The sequence below is a fragment of the Pocillopora verrucosa genome, chromosome 11 (genome assembly GCF_036669915.1).
Source record: "Pocillopora verrucosa isolate sample1 chromosome 11, ASM3666991v2, whole genome shotgun sequence".
Classification (NCBI taxonomy): Eukaryota; Metazoa; Cnidaria; class Anthozoa; order Scleractinia; family Pocilloporidae; genus Pocillopora; species Pocillopora verrucosa.
In genome coordinates, this window is record NC_089322.1 from 2530245 (window position 1) to 2544554 (window position 14310).

General features: G+C 37.1%; 1 long non-coding RNA gene across 2 annotated transcripts; it reads left to right on the forward strand.

The window, feature by feature from the left end:
- Window positions 1-4050: 4050 nt before the first annotated feature.
- LOC136284286 (uncharacterized) lies at window positions 4051-10443 on the forward strand. 2 transcript variants are annotated; one of them, XR_010719117.1, is made up of 4 exons: window positions 4051-4102; window positions 4549-5556; window positions 6830-7247; window positions 8899-9035. It is a non-coding gene; the product is annotated as an uncharacterized lncRNA (long non-coding RNA). The 2 variants fall into 2 exon arrangements; XR_010719118.1 differs by adding an exon at window positions 9483-10443 and having other exon boundaries at window positions 4066-5556; window positions 8899-9304.
- The last annotated feature ends 3867 nt before the right edge of the window (window positions 10444-14310 follow it).

Sequence of the window (14310 nt, forward strand, 5' to 3'; positions counted from 1 at the left end):
ATTAGTCACTGAAGCCGAGTTTTACGGCGCTGTCATCCCGAGCAATCTTTATCTTCCTGTGAATTCGGCTGTCGCTTATACATATAACACGGCCTTGAGCAGTTTGTTATCTACTCGCCATGTGAAAAAAACTCGCGTGTTGTTATGAGATTTAATTCGTCCGGAATTTAAGGAATATTTCACTTTTAAATTCTGTATTAGAGAATAAAAAACTTTAGGCAAAAGTGCTAAATTCGACCTGCTGCGCCGAATAATTTCAGTTTGTAAACTTTGCAAATCGTGAACTTTAATGGTTTGACATTTTTGACAGCTTTAGTCTTGTTTAACCAATTAAATTATTTGAACCATACTAACAAGGATTCTGATTGGCTCCTTGTTGCATGCTTTATGAGAGTATGGAGCATGCTTATGACACTGTTGTTCGCTTTGAAAATAAAATTTGTTTTGAAAATTGAAAGTGATGCGTAGGGAATTGAACGGATTCTGTATTTTAAAACAAATAGAGAATCCGTGGCTGTGCTCTATTCTGTTTTAAAGTACTACGTCTCGTGTTTCTCCCTACACTTCTTTCCTGCTCTAGCCGTTTCCTGCGTGCTTTACAGCAGAACAGAGCGCAGCCTTCTCTTCTGATTTGCATAATTAAGATTCTGCAAATAAAATGCAAATTAACCAGACACGGTCTTCAATGGACCACACGCTCAGCAGTCAGAAATTTTCGCAGAATTCACATTAAGTATTTCTCTGAAACTTCCTAACTTAGTATTAAAACTTTGTTTAGAAATGTGAAGCTAATCCAATAGTTACTTTGGTATTTAGAGGAGGAAGTTTCCGAGTTTGTGCACACACTAAAATCCACTATTTTTTGCTTTGTACTACCTTAATTTCTTCTGCATTGTGTTGCATGCAAACTGGATTTCCCTCAGCAAATCATAATGTAGAGGTTTAATATTTTTAAAGGAAATGTAGAAGTTCAAATTTTTATAGGAATAGCAAACATTTATGTGGTGCATGTCGCGCGCTGATTGACTATGAAAATTTCTGTGAAATTTGTTTTGAAAAATATTGGGGAAGAAAGCGTTTAGTCGTTACTGCGAGCAAACGATTGAAAGGTCTCTGCCCCTTGCTGAGGCGGCCAACAATTTCCGAGAAACACAAGCTTAAATGTTGTGACTTTCACAGTCACCACGCTTTCTTCCGCATCCACTTTTAGCCAACACCAGCACTTACCTTTACATGGAAAATCCTGGTGCCACGTCGAGAGAAATTTTATTTGATCCTTTTTGGCATATTTTCCTTAGTTCATCCCAATATAACAAATAATACTGTCTAATTAAGAATCCGTTAGATTTTAAGACCGACGAGGAAGAGCTCTAATTAATCATTACCTTGCACAATGAAAGTGTTACTTTGTCAGAGAGTTCAGACAAAAATTCTTCTTGTCTCGCTAGTAATGATCAGTAAAACTGTGTGAGAGCTTTTACCTGCTTGACTAAGAAACTTCTAAAATAAGTCAGTTTTCTGCCATATCTCATTTAAGAGCATGCCAACAATTACAAAAAAGTGATTTTATTGATATCGGCTTGTAATACTCTAGGTATCTTTACTCGAAATAGAAATAATCAGATGTGAATTTGCTTCAGCCTTTGGATCGGCAATCAAAAAATAGAATACGAGAATAATTCCTAATTGTTCAGGTCAAATTTCTTATCAGTCGTTACATTCTAGAATTGAATAACGGTTTTAGTAACTTCTCCTAAATTTAGAATAATGCGCGGTTCGTCATCATTGTCTGTGTTTAAATATCCTCTTCAAGCACACTGAGTAGAAATTGGTCTCTATTTAACAAATGGAGAAGCCTTGACTGTGCTCGGTTCTGTTGTAAAGCACGCAGGAAGCGGTTAGAGCACGAAAGAAGTGTAGGGAGAAGTTTTGGCATTGTTTATATTTTTGCTCGGGAAGGACGAGTCTTAAAGAAGTAGTTCAGTTTCCCAGAAAGTTTAAACTAAAACACTTTATCTAAACTTGCGTTTCCAAGGTCATACATACTAATAGTGCATAAAATTTCTATTCGACTTTGTAACAGTCTTGTAACTTTACCCACTTTACAGCAGTCCTGTTTCTTTACTATCAAGTACTCAAGATTTGACAACTTGCCCAATATTTGTTTGCAATTTTTCTTTCTCTTGCATCAGCACCAATGGCAAGATAAACCAAAAAGACCACTGCACAAAATTTCATAGCTGCCGTGTAACTGTCTGAGTACCCCCTGATTTCAATGAGTCGCCATCTTGGATTTACCCATGATGCGATATGAATTACAACGTTGGTTTTTTTCTTGTTTTTCGATTTATCCTTTTACAAATTTTTACTTCTGACAACTCCGAGGAAAAAATACAAATGTTTTCCTCTTTTTACTCTCTAAAGATCATTTAAAACGATCGTGACAATATATTTAAGGGATTTTATTCTGAGCCTCGTTTCCATGTTAAATCGAAAATTCTCCATCAAAGCTACTCATCCACAAAGGTTATCATACAAATTGAAAAACACCCTAGGCAGTAGAATCACATGATAACACTTAGATTTTGTCCTTTGGTTTGGTACCGAAAAGTGGCTTGGCCCCTAGACTAATAGTTTCGGCCATGAATTTTGCTTGGCCTTGTCATGAGTGTATAGAAAGCCTCCATCAAATTACAGTAGAATGGGAGCATGTATATGTCAAGCATTCCTACCGTACAGATGTTGATGACGTTTCCTTATTTCTTCCAAACATATCCTTACGGAGGGTTTTCAATACATTCGTAGCTGATCTTCAAGATGGCAATCTGAGAGAGGAAATTGATTCAAGGCACGGACCGATTAGACTCGTGTACCATGTCCTATTTAATTCTATTGTGGGTACCTTTCCAGATCCAAGTCGACGTCGACGAGGGGGCCGAATTATACATTATGAAACCTGTTTTGTTAAAGTCGTATGTGATTCCTCGAGATGCCTCCTCTGTGGCCGTCGTTTACCTCGCGTGGTAGTCACCATGTTTCCACATGAAGACCGCAACTAAAGACACCGCATCGAGAAAGAAGCTTATGGAATATAAATCCAAAGTTTCGGCAAAATCAGATGAAGAACTTGTTATTATACTCATAAAGTGCAAAAGCCGGTCAAAATGAAGCCGCTCAATCAATGTAATCGTTAGATACTAGATTATCAAATCAAGAAACAAACAGAGCTATACCTTGCTAATGCAACTGAGATATTTTCATTAAGTTGTAACGACATGGTTCAGTTGCTGTGAGCGTTTTTAACTCCAGATCAAGTTGAACTCCATCATGAAGTCATCTGGCCAAACTGACTGAAGTTCCATGTCCCAAGTACAACTAATTTCCCTAATCTTAGAAGTAGAATGGATGTAATTTTTGAATATAGGAGATAATGCTGGGTGCAATGGAATTTAATCAATAAAATGACGATAGAAGTCGATCATAAATTCGATATCTGTATCTTTGACATCATGTTGAATCAAAGCTATTTTCCTAGCTATGTATACTAGTTTGATATTCCTAAAGACGAAAATAATGAGAGAGAGAGAGAGACTTCATGCATGCCATGTCCATCTTAGCAAGTGAAGAAGATTGCTGATGGGTGGTACTCCCATATAAAGTTTGAGATCTTTCACATCACTGTGGGGCTATTTCTGAATCGAAGCAGTGTATTTCTATCTTCGATCCCTAACGATTGAAAATCGAATTAAATTCCATGACAATCCTGTACTGGCTCCGTTGGAAGCAACGTGACAGACTAAAATTCTAAACTCAAAGATTTATTTCAGGTGACTGAAATAAATAAAAGCCATAGTTATTATTTTGATGATTGTATTCTAAATTTCATTTTTTTAAAACTGTGTGCAATATATAATTATTATCGTGTCTATACTTGTGCGAGTGGTTTAATTTAATGGCTTGTAAGAGACCACTTAGAGTGTTTTCTTTGAAGGAAATGGTTGAATGCTATATTTTTTATGTAGTTTGATTGTTTTTATGTGATTGTTTTGTAGCAACTTGCACAAGACTTGAGCGGGAAGATGTTGCAAAGAGGAATTAAATGGTATGGTAAGATTTTGCTTTGCCAGTGTATGCGGCCATTAGATTAGCAAAGAGTGAGGAAGTGCAAAAACATGCCCGATATATTGCAAGATTGACAGTCAGGTTCATGCTTTGATAGAGCTCAGTTAGTGGGTGAACACCCTGTGGCTGGAGGGCGGTTGAAAGTCCAAAGCAGTAGGCTGAGAGGGGGGCAGCAAAATCTTGATGGATAGGGTTAGGAGCATACCCCGCCATCAAGCCATACTCGCCGATAAAAATGCAGAGGGCTTAACGTCAAGCTTAGTACCCTGCATGCAGCCAGCCACTATCCAAGGGTGGGTTGAAAATGGCTCTGTAAGGAGAGCTCTAGGGGTGGGTATGTTATTGGACCCCTTGTCCAACTGGCAGTTTTCTATGAAGCTAGAAGGGACTTGTCTTATTCATCTTATTTGACTGCCTGCATTACAGGATGGGTGGTTATGCTTGTACCCTTTTCACACCACAGACACTAGGCTAACACTCCATGACTGGAGGGTGGTTGAGTGTCAAAAGCATACCTTTGGGGAGAAGGCTCTATTGACATTGCAAGAACCTGATGTCTTGGTTTTCGCTTGAAGGTGATTATCGCCATAGTGGCCTTGACTATGCTTTCAATGAAAAGTCTTCTATTAATGCATTACTAAAGGCGGATAATTCTATAACTGTAAACAGAATAATTGCTATTGGTCAGTTGGTTGTAGCAAATTGATAAAAATAGCCTTTTAAGATTGGTCTGATGAAGATAGAAATCCTCTTAAAGCGTAAAACACACCAAAATCAAAATTTCAAAGTACTGGTAACTAAACCCGTCACTGAAAGCGATCGGAACCTGGGACTAGGTCTGTCCTGCTAATTAAGGCGCCATTTTTGTAACGATGCAACGTACATTTCGACAAGATGCAGAAGCGCATAAGTATGAGCCACCCTGGCAAACCAAAGGATTTAGAGCTAGTGGGCATTTTACAGAAGAATTAGGTCTGTTTGGTGGATCAACTTCATTAAGTGCCCTATGGAACAGGAAATCTTTAACCCAGGAGATGAGATTCAAATGGCATGCCTCTGGTTCTCTTTCGCTCAATTACTTCAAGATGAACTGGATAAAGTTAAACAACACTGGTACACACATTTAATAAGGGGCTGTAGCCATGACACTATCAGTGGAAGACCGGATAAACTATTCTTTCTCCCAGAGCTTCATGGAAAGTAGATGGCCTACTTCACCCAATCCTGGATGATGAGATCTAATCCATGAGGGAGAACCTGACGCACGAAGAGGAGAAAAGTATCTACCAAGAGTACTTTGAATATGTAATTGAAAACACTGAGTTGCAGCTGCCCCACAATTGAAGAGTGACTCTTTCTGTTTAAAAGAACTCCTTGAAATTGCCAACGTATGATGTTTGACGAACAAGAACGAGCTGTGCGATATCGGTGGAGGTAGGTTCGCACATTAAGTGTTCCCTTTGTTATAAGCCCATCACACTAATGATCATATAGCCATGACTGATTTATGCTTTTTATTTTCCATTTCACTACTTTGCAAGTAAAACTAAATAAGGTCCGCATCAAACTCGACTTTAAAATCTTTTAAAATAATTATCCATCACAAGTGGTTACCAGTACATCTCACAAAGCAGTTATCTTTTGACAGCAAGTGTTATTTTCCTCGAAGTGCTCATAGGAACAAGAATGAGATCAGTAGATTTCAACTGGACAATATATAGATTCAAGTAAATGAACAACTTGGAAATTTGCTTTCTTTCTCATCATACTAAAGCAATGATATCTACTAATGACATTGGAACCAAAACGATACCAACACACACAGGGGTTTGCTACTTAAATTCCATTACTTATGGCAAAAAATCTGCCATCTCTTCCCCTACACTAGCAGTCAATTTTTATAGTCCTCCCTTTCTTTAGCAAATAGAGAAGCCATGACTGTGCTCTATTTCTGTTGTAAAGCATGTTGGAAGCTGCTAGAGCATGAAGGAAGTGGTAGAGTCCTCAAGCCACTTCTTAAGTGCTTTACAACAGAACAAAGCACTGTCAAGGCTTCTCTATTTGTTTTATAATAAAGAATGTTAAATAATGCATTAATCTCAATTTTCAAAAGAAACTTAAGGCAATAAATTATGACTGGTCTTAATGGGGGCATAGTTTTTTTACATTTTTGTTACTAAATTTGTCTTCCCTCTAATTTTGCCCACTCCTGTCTGTTTTAAATGCCTTTTTTGAGTCAGTTTTTGTTTTGTTTTGTTTTAGAGGAGATCACATTAAACCATCCTAGATATAATGCAGTTGGTCAAAATGCTTTCCTAGTCTTGATACAGTAAAGATATTGTGGCACTTTATATGGCACTTTTTATAAACAAGGATATCCTCTGAGATTTTCTTAAGCTCATGGCTCAGCCTTTTGTGACTTTGATAGAGAGTAACTCTTAAATGTGGTGCACATTTTTATTAAGTATTTAAAGTAATCACAAAAAAACAATCACAATGACTAAATAATAACTCTAAATCAAGACACAAACAAAGCCTACTTTTCAAAGAGCAGGAAGACTTGAGTGATTAATCTTCTGCACCCTAACATCACAATATACATTCTCCATAATATTCTATTTATACAAGAATGATTTGTTCAGCAATCAAGAGCTTCTTAAGTTGGAGATTATTTTCTTTATTCTCATGATATTCCTGTTTGATTCAGGGTTAATAATGTAGGGAGAAATCAGATGCTGGTCAGCTCTCAGTGATTGAAGGGTTAAGTCATGATTGGGCTAAGTATAACATCTGACCAGGTGAGAGATTGATGTGAGTTTGTTGGACCACTCATACAGCAAAGTGAAGCGATACCAATGCACTGGATACTAAGTTGAAAATTTCCTTATCTTGCAGGACACCTTAAGTTACGATTCAAAAGCGTGGTCTTCCAGATCTTCAGTTCCTCCCAAAAATGGAGTCACAGGATTGGATCACTTGGAGACTGTGTTACCAACCTACTGGAGCACATCCTTTGCAGTTCCCCTTATTCCAGAATCGGATATGGCAGAGGAGGATCAGGATATGAAAATGCATGAGGAAAAAGAGCTTTGTAGAGGGTAGACAATGGAGACAAAAATATCAAGGTATTTGGATACATTTTTCTTTATTTAAGACACTGAACTGCTCTGCTCCAAGAAAAAGCTGCATGCAACATGGAGTAATGATCATGCTCTAATTTCAGGTGGAATTTTAAACCTTTAACTCCCAGGATCCAATTGTCAATTCTCCCCTCTGGCTGCTACACATTTTTTTGTAAGCTAGTTATAAGGATTTGATGGTAGTTCAAGATAACAACTTCTACCTGATAAGTTTGGGTATTCTCATTAACTTTTTACTGGATAATGACTGGATATTATAGGGAGAAGTTACTTGTTAATCACTTGTGGGAGTTATAGGGTTAAATATGGGTTTTTGCTTTTGCTGTTAAATGAAGGGAAAGTAAAAGTGGGTCAGTGAATTAAGACAGGTTTCTCTTTGCATTGTAGTTACACAAAGGAAAATCTGCCTTTCTTGGGAAATTTATCACTTTTACTCTCACAAGTGGCCATTAAGTTACTTCTCCTTTAACCCTTTGAGTCCCAGAAGTGATGAACATGTAACTTCTCCCTATAATATCCATAAATTGTCCAACAATCAGGTAATGAGAATACTCAAACTTATCTGATAGATAGAGATGATTTTTGGGGGGATCACATGGTTTTCAGGTGAACGGTGAGGGGATCTGTCATTCACAAACAGACTATAGAGGCATTGTAGAAAATTGAGTGTTTTTTCTTTTGTATTTTTCCAGTTCACCCCCATTCCCTTCTTAAGAACCTCACCACACAAGCCACATTTACCTGATAGGGGTTAATCATTGAAATTCAAGTAGTAGAATGTAGGAAAAAATGCATTTACAATGTTGCCTGATATTCCATTTGAATAAGCTTAGTTGTCCTGCAGCTGTATCCTGAAATTCCACTTGAATAAGCCTAGTTGTCCTTAGTTGAGATGACTTGATACGCATTATTGTGAGTACAATTTAAGACCAAATTTTGTCAATGATGAAAACACACCTCCAAGGGCTTCTTTATTTCAACAGTTACAAACATTACTTAAGACATCATTTCCATAACAAGTTCTCAATCTTATCCAGTGCAGCAGCTCCTGAGATGATCTCAATCAATTCCCTTGTAATCACAGCTTGGCGAGTTTGATTGTATGTCAGAGTCAACTTGTCAATCATTTCACCTTTAAGTTCAGATCTTGCACCAAGATCTCATTAGTAATTCTCCTTACTGTCTACCATACAGTTCTTGTGATGTTAGTTTTGAGAATTTGGTATTGGATCAACTACTAATCCCCTAACTGATATTATTTCTTTATTTTTGTCACTTATTTGCTTGATATTGTATTGATATCACAAGGAGAAATTCTGTGTTGGTCACTTATGGGATTTAATAGGGTTAAGAGAGATGGAAACAGTAAACTTTGATGAGGGTAAAATTCTTTTGTACACCATTCTGGGGTTGAAATACTCATTCTCTGACCAAATCACATGAACAAGGGTTGATAATGTAGGGAGAAATTAGATGCTAGTCAGCTCTTAGTGGTTTAAGGGTTAAATCATGATTGGGTTAAGTATCACATCTGACCAGGTGAGAGATTAGTGCAAGTTTGCTGGACCACTCATAGAACAAAGTGAAGTAATACCAATGTAATGGATACTAAGTTGAAGATTTCCTTATCTTGCAGGAAACCTTCAGTTACCTTCGGGTCTCCAGTCTCAAAAATGGAGTCACCAGATTGGATCAGTTGGAGACCCTGTTTCCAACCTACTGAAGCACTTCCTTCACCAAGATATGTCATGGCATGAAGGTTGATGGGGTAACCAGGTTCTTGCAATGGGTGTCAATGGCAATGAACAAGATGATTGTAGTTCCCATGATTCCAGAATCGGATCTGGTGAAGGAGGATCAAGATATGAAAACACGTGTGGAAACAGAGCTTTGTGGAGTGCAGACAACAGAGACAAAAATATCAAGGAATTTGGATACATCTTCATTCAATAAAGACACTGAACCACTCTACTCAAGGAAAACGCTGCATGCAACATAAAGCAATGATTATGCTTTAATTTCAGTATTGGGGATTTTAAAATGTGAGTTTTTGCTTTAGCTATTAAATGAAAGGAAAATAAAAGTGTGTTAATGAATCAAAATCATGTTTCTCTTTGTAATGTAGTCACTCAAAGGAAATCAGTTTTTCTCGGGAGATTTGTCACTTTTACTGTCAAAAGTGGCCATTAAGTTACTCCTTCTTTTACACTTTGTCAACAGATTGTCTGGTAGATGACAATTTTGAATAACATCAAGTGTTTAACCATTTAACTCCCATGAGTGACCAAGACAGAATTTCTCCTTACAATATCAAGCAGACAAGTGATGAAAGTGAAGAAAAATATCAATTGGGGATTATAACTTGATCTAATACCATATTCTCCAAACTAACATAACAAGAACTGTATGGCAGACAGTAAAGAGAATCACTAATGAGATCTTGGGTGTTAAAGGGTTAAGTTAGGGCCAGACATGAACACTTAAATTACAGGAAATAAATAGCAGACCTTGAGAATAAGCAACCAGTTATCATTTTATCATTAAGGGAGGGGGGTTGGTGGTTATTTTGGGGGATCACATGGTTTTCAGGTGAATGGTTAGGGGTTTTGTCAGTCACAAACAGACTATAAAAAGGCACTGTAGAAAATAGAGTTTTTTTTTTCCATTCACCCCTATTCCCCTCTTAACCTTTTAACTCCCATGAGTGACAGAGACAGAATCTCTCCTTACAATGTCAATACAATATCAACCAGACAAGTGATGAGAATGAAGAAAAATATCAATTTGGGGATAAGTAGTTGATCCAATACTCAATTGTCTGAACTAACATTATAACAGTTATATGGTTGACAGTAGGGAGAATTACAAATTTGGTGTAGGAGTTAAAGGGTTAAGAACCTTCCCACACAGGCTACATTTACCTGAGTGGGGTTAATCATTCAAATTCAGTTGGTAGAGTGTAGGAAAAAATGCATGTAACCTGATATTCCATTTGATTAAGCTTAGTTGTCATGCAGCTATACAAAGTACTTGTTGTTCTGCTCCCATTGACACCTGAACTGCCTGTAACCATCCATGTCATGCGGTGGACTTGTGTGAGAGATCCTTCCCCCACCTACCCTCCTAAGAATAGTTTTGTCCCTAAAGTTCCTCTGTTGTAAGAGGATCTATAAACCAATTGGGATCTGTCTTTTGTGCAGATATTTTGATGACTCCAGGGGGTACAAGAAAGGCATCATTTTATGTGTTCACAAGAATTGATCAAATTTGAAATCAAAGGACACTGTGAATAAATCATGGGTACATTACCTTTGAATGAGTTTTGAAGATAAGTAAACTCCTCTTTACAAAAACATACACTTTTACATGTAAACATAGGCAGCCAGCGGGTAACCCTCGGATAGAGTTGAAACTACTCAGAATTACCTTTAACTGCTAGGGTAATGTTGGATGGACAGTTAGAATTCACATTTTGGCTATTGTTTGACCTACACCATTCCTTAAACTTAACTTTTTGCCGTTAAATCATATACTACAGCAGATTTCTGACATAAAATTTGTATGAATGTGCTTCAGGTTGTGAATGAATAACTTGCTCCATCCTTGTATAACATGTGTATTAGCCCATGTACCCTGGTGCGAAATGTTGGCTAAATACCTTGGCCACGAATGGTCTGTACTACTTTTGATGAATCTTTCTGGATTGTTTGTGATATATTAAACACCAGTACTACGAACATTCATGTGATAGTTAGGTTTACCATACAACTGATGAAACACAACTCTTAAGAAACAATCACTTGCACCACGAACATCTGATATTCTCTAGCCATGTTGAGGTAATCGAGATTGTAAAATTACACTTGTTTGTTTATTGTTTTTCAATGCCGAGGGAATTTCAACTTTATGGCGTGTTTCGAAGTGATAATCTTGAAAAATCGGATCGAAAGAGCATTTAAAGTTAAAGATGGTGTAAATCCCAATGAAAAAGAAGGTAGGACAAATAAAATTTCGCTTTCTTTAGACTTGATAAATGTGAAAGATAGCCATAACTTCTCTATCGGTGTTTCGAAACCTTGATTGTTTGTAGCAATACCTTGATAGCCATAACCTTGATAGCCATAACTTCTATATCGATGTTTCGAAACCTTGATTGTTTGTAGCAATACAACTCTACCGAAACTTCAAACTGTATTGGTTTTATTTTTTTCCAAATTCTGTGCTTCCAAATCGAGGGGTGCAGCTTATCTACGGATGCGGCTTTTACATGGACGTTTAAGGTAATTAAGATGGTTTGGATTATTTCCTTGAGTAACAGGTCCCGGGTTTAACTCGATATCTCCTGAAGTAAGTAACTTTGCCTTTGAAACAAAATACTTTATGGAATAACATTGAACAACAAGTACAAATTCATTATGAAAAATAACTGATACTTCACGTCTTTTTATGCTTTGCAGTTCTTGTTTTGAAAATATAAACAAGACTATTAGCAAAATACAACCTTAACCCTTATGCACGAGTGATTCCAACTGGTTTACCTCTAAACATTCTGGTTTTAAGATAGTGATGGTAATCAAGCGATAAAATCGTTTTCAACGCTGACGAATGTGGTAAACTTTGCACAATATGAGACCTAGCATACCTCTTAATTGCTTCACTCTAGTTCAGTAAGTTCAGAATTTTTTTCCACGGCAATCTTGATGGTTCACCATCACGACGGACACCTTTGCTGATACGATTGGACTTAGACCTACTTCTTCGATCCTGTATGATTTCTGTGACCATCAGATCAGTCTTCTGACTGCGTTTCGTTCGGCTTGGCCACAAGAGTGTTTTGGTTGGATATTATGGACTGATCAGTTATGCTACTGCTACATGTTTCTAATGTCTCTGTTTAACCTTATGTTCGAGTGCTCATAGGTTCCCTCGTGAGTTCGATCAAAGTTTCGCTGGTAAGGTTCACTATTTATAAACCCCCTGTGAGCTTGGAGGATCGACGCGCAAACGTCTTGAGAGGTCAAAGACTCCTCGCATTCAGCGTCTACACAGCTTACTACCACATGCTTACTGCGACGAGTATACGTCGAAACTTTCTCGAAGAAAAGACGAATTCTAATTCACCGTCGTGGCATTTACTTCGGAAAGTCAACAGACGCGTCCCGGTATTATTTCGAAAAGTTGATATCAGTAGACCTTTTTACCGTTCCCAGCGCCATATTGGAAATGCAACCGCGCACACGTGAGAATGAGGCTGGGGTTGACTCGCGTTAAATCTCTGTGAGTGCTTTTGGTGAAATTCGTACGTGGGCAGTAAAATTGTTCGATTTTTAAGGAAAATGGATGGTCCTAGCCGAAATCTCGATAAAGCTAATTTTTCTCCCAAAAAAGAAAGGAAAGCAGTGTGCCGCTTTTGGTTGTTCAAATACATTTTATGGCCCCAATGGTTTGCCTACGTGCTTTCACTTCTTCAAGTTTATGCACGCAGGCATGTATTTTTGCTAAGTATTTATCGTTCTATACTTATCTTATTTTCTGTAAATTATGGATGAGCGTAACTATTGTTGCAAAATTAGTACAAATTTTCTAGTAGGTGCCTGAATTTTTTTAAGTTCCGTAGAGTATTTTTTATTTCGGCAGCAAGTCAAGAAGTTCAGTGCTAATCACTTGTTTACTACAAGGCTTCACTAAAACACTCCAAGCAGAGAAACTCTTGGAAAGTAATTGCTTTTAATAAAATAACCAAGACACTGTATCTTCAGAGTTTTCACTTATTTTGGCACACCCAGGAAACTGACTCAAATTTGGTAGCAATTGTGACAAAAGAAGTTTTCAGTAGTTGTTGTTTTTGTTTTTTATGATAGCATAGCAATCCACAATGGATGCCACATGGAACTCTCAAAAAATATTTTGTGTGCTTTATGTATCAATCAATTCGATGCTTCAAATTGAAAAAAAGAAAAAAGTGAGTTTCAACAACTAAAAGAGTTCTTGACAAAGAGATGAACTATGACACTAAATTTTATTATTCACAAAATTGTCCTCATAATAAAAAGTTTGATAGAAGTCTCACAAAAAATAATTTCTCATACATTTCGATGGTCTGAAAGATTCTCTTTCAAGCAAATCAAATGGTATCTATAACAGGATAAAATATCTTTATTTGGATATATTTCTCAATCTTTAAAGTACCTTCTTTACATTGCAAAATTATATCATAACATTGGTTAACACATGCAATAAGAACTAGTATAGCAAACTTTTGAGTAGGAAGGCCTCTGAGTGCTAAGAATGGGAATATTAATTCACTGAATGTTTGTCACCCATGGAAACTTAAATGTGTGTAAAGGACTAGCATTGTTGAGATCAGTAGCTGAGAGGAAGCATTTCTGTTCTCTTCCTTTAACCCTTAAATACCAAGATCTGATTGTCAATTCTCCCTTCTAGTTGCTACACATTTACTTGTAAATAAGTTATGAGAATTTGACGTAAGATCAAGATAACTTCTGCCTGATAAGTTTCAGTATTAACATCTGTTTTCTGGATAGTGTTTGGAAAAGTTACATGAATCAGTCACTTCTGTGAGTTTTTAAATTGTCTAATATTTTGGTCTAATTCTTTCAATGGTGTCTTGCCACCTAATAAATTACCATGAGTCGCAAACTGAAATGGTTTTCAATGTATCACGAGCATAAGTTGTCCTGAACCAGATTCGTATAAAAATATTATGACATCTGTTAGTTACAGTTTTCCTCATGGGTTGATAGAAACAAGGGTTGTAATCAAGTGGTTCTACGGGCTCTATTGTATAGTTTCCCATAAGATAAAATGTACAAATGGCAAACTAAAAGACATCTTGGTGAACAAAATGGGAACAACTTTAACTGAAGAATATGGTACAACAACAAGTACCACATCAACAACAGCAGCAATAACAAATCTCCTCTACCTAGAGCGCTGCAGCCGTTGCCTCGCTTTCTAAGCCATCCTGAACAGCTTCTATGGTACTTCCTGTAATGCGTTCTTCTCAACACGATGTGGCGATATTCTC